Source organism: Pleurodeles waltl, chromosome 3_1 (genome assembly GCF_031143425.1).
Source record: "Pleurodeles waltl isolate 20211129_DDA chromosome 3_1, aPleWal1.hap1.20221129, whole genome shotgun sequence".
Classification (NCBI taxonomy): Eukaryota; Metazoa; Chordata; class Amphibia; order Caudata; family Salamandridae; genus Pleurodeles; species Pleurodeles waltl.
In genome coordinates this window covers 816,957,687-816,978,150 of record NC_090440.1, presented here as the reverse complement: position 1 = coordinate 816,978,150, position 20,464 = coordinate 816,957,687, and the positions used below count along the sequence as shown (strand labels likewise).

The window sequence follows — 20,464 nt, the reverse complement described above, 5'->3', positions numbered from 1 at the left end:
CACATAAAATGCCATTAAACTTATTTTCCTCAAGCCATTCCACAATGCCCGAACAATTCATACACATATCTGGACCAGGGGTGTGTGGGGAGCTGTGCTCCGCTGGCGGAGCCAACTGAGTTTTTGGAACAAGCGGAGTTATCCAAAAATAGCACTAGCCCCGCCAGCAAACGGAGCTCTCCCAGTGCTCGCTGCAGCCCAGTTATGGGCTGCACAGCACAAGCGCAGACAGTCTGCACTTGCGCTGTGCAGCCCATAACTGGGCTGCAGCGAGCACTGCAGCAGACCAGAGGGAGGCAGCCGCTGAGACTCGCCGCCATCAGAGGACGAGAAGAGGAGGACCCCTTGGAAGACCCAGATAGGTGCTTGCCTCTTCTTTCTTTTGTTGTCGTTTGTGCACACTGGTGCACAAACAAGGACTGAAACGGCAGCTTTCGCTGCCTATGGCCCTGGCCTGAACTGGCAGTGAAAGCTTCCATTTCAGGCATATTGTGCACCTGCCTGTCCAGTGTGCATTGCACATGGGACAGGCTGGTGCACTACAGGCCTGGCAGCTTTCGCTGAATTCAGGCCAGAGCCGTAGGCAGCAAAAGGAAGCTGCTGTTTTAGGCCTCTTGTGCACCGGCATTGCATACTTTAGGCCTTTGCAGCACCTAACAGTCTTATACAAGGATTATATGCATTTATGGGGAACACGTCCTATTAATAGATAATACATATGTTATTATCCATGGGTAAGCATATCTAGATGCACTTTGAATAATCAATGGCCCTCATTATGACATTGGCGGTAAGTGCCACTTACTGCCATGCTGACTGCCACCAACATACCGCGACCTCAGCGGTATACCGCTATGCGTATCATGACCAACACATAGAAATCCACAACTATACAGACACAAACACAAGTCCACCACACCAAAGGTCAGTGATAAAATGGCGGTACCAAAACCCACACCATTACGCCCACAGAAATACACCCACAGCATCTTGACCCACGAATCACTGTGGCGGACATTCAACCGCGGTAAACCATTGGTGGTACAGACCGCCGCGCTCAAAATACACATACACATACAAAACAACACCACATTGGACAATTCGGACTACACACACCTGACACTCATACACACATTACGCCCGCACACCCACACCAGTATAAAACACACACACACACTACCCACAACCGTTTATGAAAAAAATAATTGGCAGCTGAGAGAGAGACACGCCAGGAGCACCCACTGAATCAGAGCCAAACCCATACACATTCCATGCACCTCATAGCACACACCCCAACACATCAACCCATACACACTCACACACACCACACACACTACACCCATGGCACCACAAAGACACCCCAAATTCTCTGAGGAGGAGCTAAGGGTCATGGTGGAGATAATCATCCTGGTAGAGCCACAGCTATTCGGATCACACGGTGCAGCAGATGTCCATTGCTAGGAAGATGGAGCTATGGCGGAGAGTCGTGGACAGGGTCAACGCCGTGGGACAGCACCCCAGAACAAGGGATGACATCAGGAAGAGGTGGAACGACCTACAGGGGAAGGTGCGTTCCATGGTTGCAAGACACCAAAAAGCTGTCCAGAGGACTTGCGGTGGACCCCCACCTCCTTCCCCACAACCAACAACATGGGAGGAGCAAGTCTTGGCGATCATGCATCCTGAGGGCCTGGCAGAAGTAGCAGGACGACTGGACTGTGGTAAGTCAAATTGTTACTACTTTCACCCCCTACCTGCATGCCATCACAAACTCCTACCCCTACCCTCACCCCCATCACTCCACCACCTCACATATACCCCACCATCACAACCCACCCATCCCAATACCAAGCCCTGTATGCAACACCAATGCATGGACCCCCATCCCAGACCTGCATGGACACCCATCACCACAGCATGCACACTAGTGACAATCACTTAGCCAACCAAACCACAAATCACACAAGCCAAAGCTGCCTTGGTAATACCAACCATAGAGGGAAACATACCCATGCACAAGATGTCACATGCAGAACAATAGCACTGCATTTACATCCCTACAGGACCCCCACACAACATCACCATAGAGGAGGTGCAAGCAACATCCAGTCCCCCGCCAGAAGAGGCCCACAGTGACAACAGCAGCTCTGCACGCCTAGATCATGATGACCAACCTGGCCCTTCAGGGACCTCCGGACAGTTGGTGACCCAGCCACAGTCCCAACCACCACAGAGCCTCCCCCCTCTGGAAACACCAGCACAGCACCCACCCAGCGGGCCCATCCCTCTGTCCCCAGCACACGTCAATCAGCAGTGTGTCCACCACTACAGGGACCCCAGGCAACCCCACAAACACAGGACGATCATTGCAGTGGGCACACGGTTCAGGAGACAGAGGCACAGGACAACAGGGAAGCTGGGAGGACTGCTGTTCGACAGGGGGAGCACAGGCCAATGGAACCGACTCTCCACGAGGCACTCACCAACATCCTGGGAGCATACCACCATTCCCAGGAGACCATGGGCCAGATACTGGCCAAGCTGCAGGAGACCCAGCGGCTGCAGGATGGACATTACCTGGGGATCAGGGAACACCTGAGAGACATTCACACCACCCTGGTCACCATTGCAGGGGTGCTGGCAGACATGGCCAACACCATGAGGGAGGCAGTGGCACACCAGCAGGCCCCTGACACTAGCCACACCGAAGAACAGCCCTCCACCTCTGCCGACGCTAGTGGACAGGAGGCCCTGCCACAGGAAAAACAGGCCACCAGCACCCCTCCCCTGCAGAAGGAGAACCACCACACAAAAGGTCCCTGCGATCCAGGCAGAAGCCAGAGAACATTGCCAAGACCCTCACCAGGAAATAAGACTCTCCTGATAGTCACCCTTGTGTCCCACTCTGTCACCCTGTCCACTTTGAACTGCCATTGCCCCACTCCCTATGCCCCCTTGGACAATGCATCTGTGATACCAATAGACTGGATTCTATCCTGGACATTCCTCCGCCATCAGCCTAGCCCATTGCAATACCCCCTACACTTATTATCACAGAAATAAACACCCATGGAACTAATACAAGTAGGGAGTCTGTCAATTGATTGAAATATGTATTAGTTTAACAAGCTGTAAACATTGCAATTCAAATGTACAGTTAGATTTACATAGGTATGATCTGTAGTGGGCAGGAGTAAACACACCAGGAGCCAGAGTGGGGCACAGATATCTCAAAATAGAGATGCTAAAGGGTACAGTAAGTGGCCATAGAAATAGGAAAATCAGGCTGCCATGTACAATGTCCAACACAAAACTGCAATGGAAGGTGAAGTTACAGTGTCTTACCTGTGTGTCACTGGAAGTAGTGTTGAATTATAGTAGTTCTGCTGTCAATATCCACTTTCCCTTCTCCTCCTCGTCACTTTACACAGGATCCACCGCTGCCACACCACCATCTCCAGCCTCATCCTCCTGCAGAAAAGGCACCTGGTGTCTCAAGGCCAGGTTGAGCAACACGCAACATGCAACAATGATCTGGCACACCTTCTTGGGTGAGTAGTACAGGAATCCACCTGTCAGATGGAGGCACCGGAAACTGGCCTTCAGGAGGCCAAAGGTGTGCGCAATGATACTCCTTGTTCGCCCATGTGCCTCATTGTAACGTTCCTCTGCCCTTGTCCTGGCATTCCTCACTGGGGTCAGTAGCCATGAGAGGTTGGGGTAACCCGAATCACCTGCAAATATCGAGTGATACCTGTTAGCCAGACACTCACCCTTATGGTCAACCCCACACCCATATACCTACATCAACTGGTGGGAACCATGGGCTCACCCTGTGCCTCTGAAGTTGAGACATCACATATGGGATGCTGCTATTCCTCAAGATAAAGGCATCATGCACAGAGCCAGGATACTTTGCATTGACATGGGAGATGTACTGGTCTGCCAAACGCACCATCTGCACATTCAGAGAGTGAAAGTTCTTTCGATTTCTGAACACCTGTTCATTCCTCCGGGGTGGGACAAAGGCAATATGCACCATCAATAGCACCAAAGATGTTTGGGATATGTCCCATTGCATAGATGTCAGCCTTCACTGTGGCCAAATCATCCACCTGGAGGAATACGATGTAGCTGCGCATGTGTTTCATCAGGGCAGACAACACTCTGGTCAGCACGTTTGAGAACATAGGATTTAACATCCCTGATGCCATGGCCACTGTCGCTTGGAAGGAACCACTTGCCAAGAAATGGAGCACTGACAGGACCTGCGCTAGACGGGGGATACCTGTGGGTGGCGGATAGTTGAAATCAGGTCTGGCTCCAATTGGGCACACAGCTTTTGGATTGTGGCCCTATTAAGTCTGTAGGTTAGGATAACGTTCCTGTCCTCCATTGTCACCAGGTCCACCAGGGGTCTGTACAAGGGGTATGTCGCCATCTCCTATTCATCCTCAGCAGTTGAACTCTAGGGTGAAAAACGGTGAACAGATGGTCTTAATCAAATATATACTCAGATCAATATGCCTTTCTTTTTTTACTGAAACAGTATGTGAACATGTAGGTCCGTTGATGTGTCTATGTCTGCTGTGACGCAGTTAGGTGCCATGGCCTGTGCCCCCCTGAAATGGAGGCCGCCTGATCTGTGAGGAGGGACAAGTGGAAATTAGGTAATTCCGCTGGTGTTGTGTGCCATTGCAGTAGGCGGTCAATGACCGCCATGCAACACATCATTGGTAACCATTGGGGCCTACGGGTTCCAGGAACCAATGGTGATGTACGCCGGCGGTGACAGTACGCACCACCGTGGACGTGACCGCCATTTTCTATCTGTTCACTCACTTGCTACCTGACCTTCAACAGGAGAGGACCTACACTGCAAGTGCTGCTGTGACTTGTGTCTGGAAGCGACCATGGCTTGAGTGTCTGGGGAAAGAATCCCTACCTTCACTTCGGCGGAGTTGGAGAAACTAGTGGTTGGGGTCCTACCCCAGTACCCTTTACTTTATGGTCCTCCAGACAAACAGGTGAGTACACTGTAGGCACAATGTGTGGGGCATGAATGTATGGAGTGCTGTGTGTGTAAGCCTTGTGTAGGGGAGGGGCTGATGGGTCCTGAGAAGAGTGCTGCATGTTCGTGGGCAATTTCTGTGCGTAAGGGGATGGGAGGAATATGGTGGGCCATGAGTTTAACAGTCCAGACAGTATGCATAACATATTTTCTGCTTTATCTTTTTCTGCAGGTCAGCGCCCATCAGATAAAGGGTATTTGGCGTGCCATCGCCAAGGAGGTGTGGACCCTGGGGGTCTTTGACAGGCGGAGCACCCACTGTCGCAAATGGTGGGAGGACCTGTGCCACTGGGCAAGGAAGACGGCGGAGGCCCACCTGGGGCTGGCCTTCAAACAAGGAAGGGGTGCCCATCGTACCCTGACCCCCCTGATGTTCTGCATCCTGGTGGTGGCCTATCCGGAGTTGGATGGCCGCTTGAAGGCATCACAGCAGCCACAAGGGGATGAGTACAGATTCAGAATCATGACTTTGCGCATGTTAAGGTGTTACCTGGATGGGTGATGTGGGTCTGTCTGGGCCCCTAGGCCAGGGTGTACATGGCAAGGTAGGTTCCATTATCGGCAAGCTCAGATGCGCTCAAACCCCAATAATGCTAGTGGGCATCTAATACTGGGCAGGGTCCTGTGGGTTTCAGGTGTGTAGCTAAAGGCGTTAGGCATTGTACCCCATACCCTGGTGACTAGCATTGTAACTGGTAGTGCATGGCCTAGTGCATAGGGCTGTTCCCTGTGAGTTGTGTACGCCAACGGTAGTGTTGTTCCTGACATTGACCTATTGTATCCTCTGTCTTCCCCCCCCTTTTTGTTTTGTCCCCCTTTCCTTGTGTGCATTAGCATCATCTGGCAGAGGGGCAGAGGCACGGGCGATGGAGTGAGGTTTATCCCACATGAGCCTAGAGGCCGAATCCACAGACAGTGAGGACACAAGTGGGACAGAGGGTGAGGGGAGCACCACGACGGAGACAGGAGGGGACGGTTCTGACAGCGACACCTCCTCCGATGGAAGCTCCCTGGTGGCGGCGGACACTTCTGTGCCACCCCAACTACAGGTACAGCCGCCACCTCCCGTACCAGCACCACCCTCCCCTCAGCGAGTTTCCCGTGCCTGCTCACCCAGAAGGGTGGCCATCTCCTTTGCCCCCGGCACCTCAGGTCCTGCTCCAGTCAGCCCTGCTGCCCTCAGTGAGGAGGCTGGTGACCTCTGAGATCCCTCTCTGTTGGGCAGTCAACCATACTGAATGCCATCCAGGGTTTTGCAGGGCATTTGCAACAAACAAATGCATACCTGGAGGGCATTCACTCTGGCGTGGCGGCCCAACAGAGAGCATTCCAGGCTCTGGCCAACTCACTGATGGCAGCCATTGTCCCTGTCTCTAGCCTCCCCCCTCCAACTTCCTCTACCCAGTCCTATTCCCCTCAACCCCAGCCTATCCCAAGCACACCTTTAGACCAGCAAACACCCAAATTAACACACAGAAGTGGCTCAGGCAAACACAAGCACCACAGGTACTCACACAAGCACCATTCAGGTGCAGACACACCAAGATCCACTGCCTCCACTGTGTCCTCCTCCTCCTTCTCATCCACTTCCCTCCCAGTTGCGTCTACACTCACACCTGCATGCACTACATCCTCATCCACTACCTCCATCACCAGCACACCTATCACAACACGCCCCTCACTGGCAGTCACCATCCCCACATCCATGCACACGTCCCCTGTGTCCTCTCCCACTGTGTCTGTGACCCCTCCTCCCAAAGTACACAAACACAAGCATTCAGACACACAACAGCCATCCACCTCACAACAGCATCCAGCCCATGCACCTGCACCCAAACACACCAGACTGACACCTCCTATCACCAATCCCTCTCCCTCTACACCCAAACCTTCACCCTCTTCCAGACCCAGTGTCTGTAAAAAGCTTTTCCTCTCCAACCATGACCTATTCCCTGACCCCCCCGTCCTTCACCTCGGGCTAGGGTGGGCAGAACCCAGTCCAACACCTCAGCCACCAAGTTCAGTGCCACTGTAGTTCCTGCAGCTACTGCAGGTGTGAGAAACTCCAAGGAGGCACCCGTCAGCACAGCCAGTGTACCTGCACCAACCAAGAAGGGGGCGCCAGCTAGCAAGGGCTATAAGGGGACACCAGCCAGCAAGACGAAGGAGGCACCACCAGCCAGCAAGAGGAAGGAGCACCACCAGCCAGCTAGGGGAAGGGGGGAACACCGGCCAGCAAGGGCAGGAAGGGAACACCAGCTGGCAGAAGCAAGGAGGCACCACCATCTGCCAAGGGTAGGAAGGGGACAACAGTTGTCAAGGACAATGCAAAGGGAACCGACGCCGCAGGCAAGATGGATCTGGTGCCTGGGGCTGGAGCAGCATCTGGGCAGACAACACCAGCCATGGCTCTCCAGCCGTCCGAAGCTGCAGGGGAAGGGCTGGAGCCTCCCCCCACCACTGACAGCACCACCAGCTGCACCGTGGGCAGCACCGCCACCTGCACTGCCGGCAGCACCACTGCCAGCAGGAGCAGCCCCAGTGGGCTGCCGTCCGAGGCTGCAGGGGAAGGGCTGGAGCCTCCCCACCACTGACAGAACTGCCACCTCCAGCACCACTGCCATCCACTGAGCAGCCATCACCACTGGCGAGCAGTGTGTAGTCATTCCCACATGGGCTGTAGTGCGTCCTGGCCCCTGCAACACCTGTAGGTGTGACACCCAGGTGAGAGTCTGTGACCTTGCACCATCTAGGATCTGCTTCACTGGGCACCATGCCCCCTCAAGAACCAGTGGAAGACGGCATCCACTCACCCCCTCCTTGGCAGGATGAAGCACACTGGGCACAAATCCCCCTCCAGAATCAGTGGAAGAAGGCATCCACTGACCCCCTCCTTAGCAGGATGAAGCACACTGGGCACAAAGCCCCCTCCGGAACCAGTGGAGAAGGCATCCACTTGAGAGACTGTGGCTTTGCACTCCCCAGGACCAAGCAGTGGGCAAACCACCTACTAGAGAGACTGTGGCTTTGCACTCCCCAGGACCAAGCAGTGGGAAAACCATCCACTTGACAGACTGTGGCTTTGCACTCCCTAGGACCAAGCAGTGGGCAAACTACCCACTTGAGAGACTGTGGCTTTGCACTCCCCAGGACCAAGCAGTGGGCAAACCACCCACTTGAGAGACTGTGGCCTTGCACTCCCCAGGACATCGCAGAGTGCATGTAGCCCCCTCCAGGAGCAGTGGAGTTGTACCATCTTCTGGCTGAGGTGCCCCCCATTACCCGCCCCCCTGAGGTGCCTGTGTGTTTTCGACCTGATGCCCCTGCAGTGTTCTCGCCATATTGAGGCAGGAGTTAAGTGTGGCCTTGACCTATATGTTATGGCCCTATGTGCCATGGACATTTTGGAGTGGGCATTGTCCCTCCATCTGTCTATATTGTACATATGGCTTATTGCTTTAAGGACGTATTTATCAGAATTATTTATATTACACTCACTTCAATCAATTCCTTTTGTCCTTGTGTTATTCCTGAGGGGTGGGGGGTGAATATGTGATGTTATTGCATCTGGTTATGTGTATGTTGTTGGAGGTGGGGGTGTTGCACCTTGTGTGTGTGTGTGTCACCCTCTTTTTCCTCCCCCTCCATTGTGTGCTAGGTGCAGTACTCACTGTGGTCGTCTTCACCGCCGTTCGTGTTCCTGGTGTATGAGGAAGTAGACCAGCATTGGAAATATGTGCCGTTCGGGCTCCATGGCGTTGTGGTTCTTCCTTGAGTGTCGACAGGTGAGTCGTTTTCCTTCTGTGTACTGTTTACTCTGTGCTTCTGATGGCATTGGTACCGCCCCAGAAAAGCTGGCGGATTGGTGTGTCATAATAGAATGGGCTGAACATTGTCTTCTGCCTGGCTGTTGGCGGTTACCGCTGCGGTGTTTGTTGCTACCGTTGCTAGCGGTCGAAGTGTTAACGTGGCTGTCTGTGTTGGCGGTTTTCGCCGTGGTCATAATTCAATTTTTCATACCGCCGGCCTGTTGGTGGTATTACCGCCGCTTTATTACCGACTGCCAGGGTTGTAATGATGGCCAATATGTATTAAAGAAAAAAACACTCACAGCATATACATCTTTAACACTCACATTGCGTAGTGGCACATCAGCAGGACACACTTTGAAATCTTTCCATGCTGCAAGAGCCACATTATTATGACAACTTTAGGGGCTGTGTGAGCCCTAAAACCACCAGTGCCCCAGTAATATCAGACCAGTCAGTTATCAACCAACATGCAGAAACATTACTCATTTACAATATGTCCATTGTTAGTTAGGAACCCTTAACTTAATAAAAAAAAGTTTTTATCCAAAAGGCAACCAATCAATTAGAGCATTGTAGGGCTTGTCCGAAGTCGACCAAGGGACTTGGAAAAGGCTTTTTACTTCATTCAAGCTGAGTAAAATGCTCTTAGGACTGCCATATTTCTCTTATTCATGCCTTTCTAGATTGTGCTCTATTTTGAAAGTCCAAAGAAAATATGACACGTGATGGCTAACTGAGTGGTAAGGTCTAATGTTGCTATTAAATGGGTTCTGGTGACATTTTACCCACAAGCCCGAAGGCTACGTGGTTTCTGAATGTCAACAGGACCCCGAGATGGCGATCTCTGACAATATTTCGCAAGGTATCAGTCATCTATTTTCTATATTAAAGATTTATTTTGATTATTTAGCTTGAAACGCTGCTTTCTTAAAAAGGCAACTAACAGTGGGCACTGATTGAAGTTACAATATTTAGCTTTCTTGATTGCATTTGTGATAAAAAATGGACAATGATGAGGGCCAGAGGATTTAGAATATTCTGCAACAGCAGTTAGTTTTGACCCCATAATTATGGATTCTGCCTATGAGGAAAACTATACAATTTGAAGACTAGGAGTAAGGTAAAGTACTTAATAGTTTATTAGTCAATTAAAACCATCAATATTATCGGACATATGCTTAACCTCACAGTAATAATACTAAAAATATGTACAGACAATATGGAAAAAAGACACCACAATATAAAACCAGCTCCCAGTATTAAAAGTGCATATTTAATTATGAGCCTGTGAAATCTACTACATATAGAGTGCCGAGGTCACAGCTCCTAAGTACTAAAGGACGCATAAAGTGCCACCGTGCATATGTGGAACCTATAGAATTGTTATTACATAACATGGCAGGATAGGTGCTTGAAGCATCCAAAGGGAAAGCTTACTACTTCCTTAGCAGTCAACCATGGTCTAAGCAGGATTGGTCAAGTACTGCTCGTAAGCGCCAAGGCATGTACAAGTGCGCAATTCATGTATAAGTGCCCAAATTCATATATAAGGCCCACTAGTAAGCCGGATACCCAGCAAGGTGGGCTGAGAGAAAGGGTTTGGAGCATCATAAAAGAAAAAAAGTCTACTGCAACCCTAGCAGCCCACCTTGATGTAAGCAGAATTGACTAGCCACTGCCCTTGAGCAATAAACCAGGACATAACACCTATGGTAGGGGGATCTTAACATTGGCTGGTTTGTGAATTTGGAGCTCCTTATTTTGCCAGCCCCCTTGCCCTCCCACCTTTGGCATGCCTTATGATTTTATATTTTACGAAAGTCAAAAACTATTTTAAAGTTTAAATAAAAATGTGTCTGATTTCCAAACACTGATATTGCAAGATTTTACATAATACATAAAATATTCCCAAGACTAGGAAAATAGATGAAACTGGGCCAGCTTTGTAATATAGACATGTGTGCTCCATTCATTAAGAAGGAAGTTACAGCACGTTGAGTAGAGCAGAGTAATAACTACCCTAAACGTGTGATTTACAATCAGACACGATCTTCAGACACAATCCTACGATCTTATCATACAAAACTTGTAAATCATGACTGTTTTTCAAAATTGGGACTGTAGGTTAGGAAAAAATCCGATTTACTTAGCGTTTAATACTGCAGTAGTGTAGGATTTGTTCTACAACAAGCAATCATCACTTATTGCTTGAAGGTAACACGGGGCACTCTTAGTAGTCATTTGGATCTCACAAGGCATTATTTTAAGGAGGTAACTGAATTTCTCATTCTGAGACCGGAAGGTATTTCATCCTATGTTAATGATTTGTTTCTGAATAACAATTCCTAATTGTGTGCGATCACGCAGACCTGTCAGCCTAAGGTGATCTTCCCCAAAACATTTTGCCTGCTTCGCCTCACTTTTGCGGATCTATTTATGTTGGCCTTAGGACTCTGGGCACTTTGCCACTGCTAACCAGTGCTAAAGTGCATGTGCTCACTCCCCAAGAACATAGTAACATTGATGTATCTACAATTAGCATATTGAATTTACTTATAAGTCCATAGCACTATATGTGCCCAGGGTGTGAAAATTTAGTGATATTAGTGGGCCTGCAGCAATGAGTGTGCCACCCACTGACAACCCTTTCAACATGCCTGTGTTACTGTTTTACTGCCATGTAGACTTGGCATTTAAAACCCCTTTGCCTAGCCTTCAACTCCCTTTTACTACATATAAGCCACCCATAACGTAAGACCCTAGGTAGCCCAAAGGGCAAGGTTCTATATAATTAAAAGTTAGGACATATAATTTTAAGTTTTACATGTCCTTGTAGAGAAAAATTCCAAGATTCTTTTTTTCACTACTGTGAGGCCTACTCTTCTTATAGGTTGACAATTGGGATTTCTGACTACATTTAATAAAGTGTAATTCCTGTTTGAGAAGGCATGGACCTGTCATGTTTACTATCTATGGACTGTAATGTTAAATCCTCTTTAATGGTAAAGTCCAATTTACTATTACAATTTAGAAAATGACACTTTTAGAAAGTTGAAACTTTCCTGCTCTTAGCCCTGTGTGCATGCAGCCTGTCTCCAGTACACGTCTAGGCTGGGGTGACAGCTGGTTTCCTGCATTCCCGCTAGAGAGCCTCACACAAAGGAAGGGTAGGTGTGACGAAGTGGCCATCTACATGTTGATTGTTCATCCCGGGCAGGATGGGAGGGAGGAGCTGACACTTACACTTGAATAGAGAGAGTTCTGCTTCCACACAAAGGACTGCGTAACACCCAGTAGTGAGTCTGCAACCAGGGCAGGAAGGGAGGACCTCTGTGTATTTCAAAGATCCCTCTTTGAAGTCACCCCCACTTCAAGGTCACCATTGGGTACAAGAACTGGACATCTAACCCTATCAACCAAGTACACTTCTGGACTTGTGGATACTCTGCCAAGATGAAGGACTGCTGTGCTTCTGGAATGCTGCTCTGAAAGAACTGCTTTTATGCTGTGCTGATCTACCTGATGTCCTTTCTGCCTGGATGAAAAAGACTACATCACATGAACCCAGAGTGAGGCTAAGGGCTTTCCTGCTTGCCTCCTGTTCTGAAGTCTCAGGGACATCACAGATTTCTAACAACCCTGCAACAGCACCTGGACTCTGCCATCTGTAGGTCCTCCACTGCCAAGTGGTGCTAACCAGTCCTGGACCCTTGGTAACACGTTTGCTTGTGCTGAACCAGTAAAATCCACACATTGCTGCTATAAAGCCAGTCAGAACTGACGAACTCCAACAGCAACATATTTCTGCTCAAGGACTTTGCATCACTAGCTGTGCAGCTCGACGGTGATGCATCTCCTTCATCGTAAAGTACTCCCTGATGATGCATCTCCAACTGCGTGGATCAGAACCAATGCATCACCACATCCAGAGGGATCAAAGCCAATGCATCGCCTCCTCCACGCCTCACATCTGGTCTTCGACGTCGACACATTCTCTATACAAAAGTACTTTTTCAGTGGGACAAGAATGGGTCCTGTATTCGAACCGTGCTCAATTGCATTCGGCTTGACTTTTCAGATTTGATCCGGTCTAATGTGACCAGAGAGCCCCAATTGGTGCTTTAAGCTTCTAAGCACTATATTTACAGATATTTTTTTTAATTTATCCCTCAACTTTTACTTATTGGATTTTTGTCATGTTGATCTTGTTTTGTTCATTAAATTATGACCTATTTTTCTAATCAGGTGTGGTATTTTTCCTGTGGCGTTTTCACTATTTCACAAATACTTCACACAATGGGGGTTATTAAAACTTTGGAGGAGGTGTTAATCTGTCCCAAAAGTGACGGTAAAGTGACGGATATACCACCAGCCGTATTACGAGTCCATTATATCCTATGGAACTCGTAATACGGCTGGTGGTATATCCGTCACTTTACCGTCACTTTTGGGATGGATTAACACCTCCTCCAAAGTTGTAATAACCCCCAATGTCTCCTAAGTTAAGCCTGCCTGCCCTGGGCCAAGGTACAGAGAGTCAGCACAGGATAATTTATGGTGTGTGACTGACTTACCTTGACTAGGGTTGTGGTCCCTACTTGGACAGGGTGCCTATTTTTTTTTAGGTCAAGATTCTGTTTTAGCTTCTTAACAAAACTAATCTCACTTGCGTTTTTATTTTTCAGGTAACTTGTCTTGAGTGTCAAGGGAGGGGAGACTTGAATGCTTGTAAAGGGAAGCTGAAAGGAAGGCAGGAAATATGTTCTGTTGGGTAGGCCCTAGGAACCCCAGGGACATGGTTTCATTCACGTACATCATCAAAGCAATTGTTCACAGGAATACTTGCATGTCCAACTTAATAATTATGCAAACAATGCTTTAAAAATACTTTGAGTGGCATTCAGTCTGATGATGGGGCATGATTGTGTGTACTGACAATGCTACCAAAGCTGCACCTGCCCCTAGTGAATCATTTGTGAGTCATACACAGATTACCTGGCCCATGACTTTAACCTATAACCTGATGGTGTTGCACTTTGTTTCAGGCTGTTTATGAGAGCCTTGACATTGGTAATTATCTCAAATGTTACTTTGTATGGGTTAGGTTTGCCTACTGTGTGATTTTAATCTTGAGCTAGGCCAAGCTGTCAAGCAGTGAGCTGAGCACCTTGGGGAGACTTACATATGTATCCTGGTGCCTTGCATCTTGGCCATAGCACATTAAGCACATTTACTTTGTATCTACTTGTGTTCACCTTAAAGATATGTAAATAATAAGCGCATAGTTCAAAGTTTTTCTTAAGTGCCTGACACTGATGCTGCATACAGGGTTGCCACATACCAAGCAGCATGCTTTTAACTACTCCACCTCATGCCGCTCTCTTCCACCACTCTGCACTTCCTGTTTCTTCATCTCAACTCTTTTTTTTAATATATAAGTGTCCTCCCTTTGTCTTCATTTTACTATTCTTTCTCACTTTCCTATTCTGGGACAAGGTCTCATGATGAAAAATTATTCCTGGTCACCAAAAAAGAGTTCCTATGAAGTCTATGGGGGTCATTACGACCCTGGCGGCCTGTGGCGGCAGGTGGATCACTGGCGGTAACACCACCAACAGGCTGGCGGTGTTCTGCCAATGTATCATGATCGTGGTGCATTAGCCATGGCCATACCGCCGGCCCCTTCACTATACAGCCAGGCTTCTGCCAGGCGGTCATAATCCCCAGGGCAGCGCTGCAAGCAGTGCTGCCCTGGGGATTATGAGTCCCCAACCGTCAGCCTGTCCATGGCGGTAAACACTGCATGGCCAGTGCAGGGCCCCTAAGGCACAGCCCCATAGTGCATTTCACTGCCCGAATTTCAGGCAGTGAAATGCGCGACGGGTGATGCTGCACCTGCTGCACGTCAACATTTCTGCCTGCTCTATTATGAGCTGGCTTCAATGTTGATGTGACATTTCCACTGGGCCAGCGGATGGAAACACTGTTTCTGTCCGCTGGCCCAGTGGAAAGGTCAAAATAGGGTGCCAGCACAGGCGGTATTGTGGCCCCTGCGGCTTCCGCTGAAGTCATAATGAGGGCCTATGTCTCTTAGATTGACAACCCATTAACAATCTTTGGAAAGGATCAACAAATCAGGTTGTAAAGTAAGAATAAGCATAACATAAGTCAGAAGTCAGAAGAAGTCTCAGACCAGCCAGACTTAAAAACGTGGGCATGACCAAGTAAGAATTTTGATCTAGCTTCCTGGTTATTGTATGGTATGTGGCACCCAGGAAGAAACTCTTCAACAAAAGATTTATGGCCTTTCAGAGTGGGGATTTTGATTCACTGCAGTTTGATTGTCCGCAAAGCAAGATCCTGGCTTTCACCAGGAGTGTCAGCTGATGCCTACAATTTTTAGCTACTGTTTATGTATGAGTACTTGTAAAACTGATGCACCTAAAAAAGGGGCACACCTTTGCCGTGGCCCTCCTGTGCAATGATGACATACTGCTACTGCAAACTCATCCATTGACTCTCCTGTGCAAACTGTAAAGAATTTTTAGGATAAAATGTACTCAAAAATAAACTAAGAATAGTAAAAGCTTGACTATGTTTTTTTGTAATGAATAGGAAAAACAAATTTTACACGTGAATGTAAAATATTGATTGGCTTCATGAGGTTAGATGGAAATATATTTGTATTGCTCTGATTGCTATATTTGTAATATCACTCTAGAACTATACACCCGGTTTTACTTCTAGGATTTTAAACACACATGTGCTAAGAACTGGTAGGCTATATGAGCAAATACCCTTATTGTTATGCACAGTCATATGCACAGTGATCCTGATTGGGTGTTAATTCTGGTATACTTGCATTGTGTGAACGTATTTGCACCATGAATATGAATACAGTTTTTCTTGCATAGTATTTTATATCTAGAGAAATGGAAAAAGCTGTGAGATTTTTTTTAACTACTGTAAAATGGGTTTTATTATTTCATGAGTCTCTATATTGTTAATTTATTTATTTCGAACCACAAACAATGTAACAAATTGATGCTAATATTGAAATAAAAATTTAACATATTCTGCAGCCCACTTATATATTTTACTGTCCCTCATTCTCATTTTAACTAACAAATATATCTTTTCAACCACCCGTTTTTCAATTTATTCATAGGAAAATGATGGTTAGGATATGTTACATTTTGTAATTGTCAGCGTTTAGAATTGGTTTAAAAGTCACTTCCTAATACTTTGTTAAGTAAAATGTGGAGCAGAGATGGACATTTAGGTGACTGGCATAGACAGGCGATATCTTACACTGTATATGTTTTTGGTCATAAAAAGTCAAATTAAAGAGTACATTAAAAAATATATTTGAAGATGATCTAAATTGGTGGAAATTTTAAGGTTATCTGGATTAGTAGTGCCTTAATGTTTTAGATTTCTCGTGTATAGATAGTCTGATTCAGCAGTCAGTGTGAGGACGATAGCTTTGTCAATGTGTTGTAGGTTCTGCTAGGGTTATGACCAAATGTAAAGAAATATCTGCACATGATATTGCCCCCCTATCCAACTGCAATTGGTTTTGTACATACAGTAACGCTTAATAACACAAATAGAACAATGACCGTGCAGAGCAGTTCTGCTCATTCAGCCTGGATTAAACCAGAAGACCTTGGTGGAAAAGCAGTCTGTCTGACAGCGTACCTCTGTAACACTCTGGAGTCAAACCTGAATAATCAGTTAAACTTGGCTACATTATAAATAAAACTTAAAAAAGCATCTCCAAAGAAGCCTTTCCAGCGAGCCTTGCTACACCTTCACACCACCTACCAAGAGTGGACCAGGCCTCTTTGTTCCTGTGGGATTCAAATCCAAGCCCTGATCTCCTCTATCTGCCCATTCCACCCAATGTGATACAACCTTGGTCAATGTGTCTTCTAAAAAAAAAGTTGATCAATCACCTAAAAACTACGTTCCTTTTCACTGCTCTGAGCTCTACAAAGTAGCAATACTTCATAGGTCAGGGCTTTACAAAACTCAAAGTGAATAAATACAAAAACAAAGTGTAAGAACACATGCAATATCACAGACGTTCCTGAACAATGTAGGGTCCCTCCATGCCTTATAGGTGGATGACATTTATTGACATACCCAAATTTAATTCCCACTATCCTCTTCTATACATTTTATTCCCATATCAACTCCTTGTCAGTGGAAATTAGTGACTGCAAAATATTTGCAGAGTTTTGCACCTTGTGAGCTAGTTTAACGTTCACCCTATGTACCTAGCTAGATATATATTTTCATATATATATATATATTTATATATATATATATATATAAATATGTTGCTAGTATTGCTTTAGGCACCAGGACACCTAGCCTGCCCCTAGCCTGCCACTAGCCTATGGCTTTCAGTTCCTGCTTTTCCAGTCTGATCCAGTGACACCGCAGCTGCCTGGGTTTTGCCACTGGGGTTTTCCCACTCACCGTTCTTCCAACCAACAGAAGCCCCGCCCACCCCATGACCTACTTAATGCAGGCTGCAGCACAACCACACAGCAGATGCGTGCAGCAGGCATGCCTTTGGCATGGCAAAGGCATGGCAAAGGCATGCCAAAGGCAAGCTGCCTGCGCCAGCCTGCGTGGACCTCGCTCAGTGCCACAACCCCTGACCCTGACCTCTCCCTGAGGATACACCATCACCGAGCTCTACACACTTGACTCTGGATGCCACAATAAAAACTGCCACAGCACTGACCCACACTCCACATTAGGACCCTTTACCTGCACCCACTGCCATTTCATATTCCACAGCACACACACCAGCCCACCGACCAGCCCCTCTCCGAGCACACTATTGACACCACCTAAACAAAATCATCAGCTCGCATGCGCCCTTCTCATCACACACTTACTATGCAAGCATTCCTCTGAATTATAGGTCCTCATCGCCACCCTCGCACCAGACATCGTCTTCCTACGCAGACCTTGCTCAATCCCACATCTGCCCCAGACATTGTTACACCAATCCCTGATGGATATAACATTGCTCACTAGGACTGCGTCAACTATCCAGAAGGAGGAACAGCCATCATCCACAAACAGACCATACAGTGCATCACCACCACCGACAACACCACAACCCCCATTTAGCATCTCAACCTCAATCTCCACATGGACGAACAAACAACCATCAGAGGCATCCTTGCATACCGACCCCAAGGCCTGCGCTCCAGCTTCTGCAACACCATCGCTGACTTCATTGCGCCCCCTAGCCTTAGACTCCAAGGACTACATCTTCCTCGCCGACCTAAATTTCCAAAACGACAACCCCGACGACAACAACAATGCACACCACCTCAACAGTATGAGCAGCCTCGGATTTACCCAGATTGTCCATGACCCTACACATACCGCAGGACAGGAACATTTCAACATCATTAAGGAATTCTCCAACCCAGCTGCCAGTGAAAACAACATCACACCGTCACAGAAGCTGTGTGACAATCTTGCCCACTTCTTCCATGACAAGATTGCAACCATATACAGAAACTTCAAACTCCAACCCACACCTACAGACTTCCTCGAACAAATACACCACCACCGTAATCGACATGAACCACATACTGACCACCTGGAACATCCTTTCCACCCAGGACATCAACTTGGGAGCTCCTATGGACCCATGCCCGAACTACATCTTCAACCTTGGAAACCAAAGGACCGGCCAGGAACTCACCACCCTGTTCCACACCTCTATCAATACTGCAACATTTTCTGACGCCTGGAAACATGCCAAAGTCAGACCACTATATAAAAAAAACCTCCGCCAACCCCAATGAACACAAAAACTACTCACCAATCTCCCTGCTCCCATTCCCAGCCAATGTACTGGAAAATATCACCAACAAGCAACTCATGACATACCTGGAGCAGAACCAACTCCTCAATGCCTCCCAATTCAGCTTCCACAGCAATCACAGCACCGAAACTGCCATAATCGCAGCAAGTGGAAACATCCAAACCCTCCTTGACCGAGGACAAACAGCAACTTTGATCCTCCTTGATGTCTCGCAGCCTTCATCACCATATCCCACCACATGCTTATTGAAAGACTCCACCACATCGGCATCCAAGTACACACTCAGAAGAATCACCTCCTTCCTCACCAGAAGACCCTAGAATATCTACCTCCCACCTTTTATCTCCGAACCTAAGAAGATCACCTGTAGAGTCCCCTACAGCTCATCCCTCAGCTCCACATTCTTCAACACATATATGACCCCACTGGCCAACATCGTCAGATCCCACAATCTCAACATAATTTTCTATGCAGACGATGCCCAGCTCATCCTCTTACTCACCGACAACCCCTCCACCACCAGAACCAACTTCCACAGATGCATGAAAGGTTCACTGACTGGATGAAGAACAACTGCCTGCAGCTGAACACAGACAAGAGGAAAGTACTGAACTTTGGCAACAGCAGCAACAAAGGGAATGACTCCTTGTGGACATCAGACCTAGGACCCACTCCCTCTGACCGTGCCTGAAACCTCGAAACCATCATTGACAGCAAACTCACTATGAAATCACAGATCAACGCCATCTCCTCCACCTGCTTCCTCACTTTGCACATGCTATGTAAGATCTTCAAGTGGCTACCTTTACACCTGACACAGGCCCTCACCACCAACCGACTGAGCTACGGCAACTCCCTCTATGTAGGAATCACAGCACAACTCCTACAGAGAGACCATACTGAATGCCGCAGCCAGACTCATCCTCGACCTTCCCCAATGAACCCACATCACACCGCACCTCAGGCAACTCCACTGGTTTCCTGTCCAGAAGAGATGACAATTCAAGCGGCTGACCCACACACACAAGGATCTACACAACCAAGGACCTGAGTACATTAACCACCACCTGAACTTCCACCAACTGTCTAGAAGACTACGCTCTGCCTTTCTTTCACTTGCCCATATGCCCCACAACTACAAAGGTAGAAGTGGAGGACACTCCTCTCATATTGCAGCAAATACCTGGAACAGCCTTCCCACAAACCTCCAGACCATCTCCTCACTTCCAGAATTCTGAATGGCCATCAAGACCTGGCTGTTTGAGTAAGTCTCTGGGACCTGCAAGTGACTGAATAGCCTATTGGGTGATTAACTGCGCTTTATAAATCCTGATTGATTAATAATCTAGAGTTGAAGACTGGTTTAGCAAAAGTAAAGTACAGCAAATAGAAATACTAATAAACTTCTCTTTACTCCTTGTGAAGGAAAATCTTTTTGTATACCCAAAAGATTACCAAATGTGGCAATTTGTGTAGCGTTCTCGGCATTTATGCATATCGAAAAATAATTATATACTCCTGTATACAGATCAGTGACCTAACAGATATGGATGTAGAGAAAAGGAACAGGTGTATATAACGTTTAAGTCCAGCTACGCTGGTCTTTCATTTTTTCCTGCATTTAAATTGATCGACAATTGCCATTAATTCGATCATTTAAACACTTTTGTACTTCTTTTTGCAGCGCAATCATTAGCTTAGAAGAGTATCTCCGTACTT

General features: G+C 47.5%; 1 protein-coding gene across 3 annotated transcripts in view; it reads right to left on the bottom strand.

Annotated features, from left to right (window-relative positions):
- The window catches only part of INSC (INSC spindle orientation adaptor protein), a 1,473,234-nt gene that overhangs the window by 62,003 nt on the left and 1,390,767 nt on the right, over nucleotides 1-20,464 (bottom strand). The gene's annotated exons all lie outside the window — the stretch shown is intronic.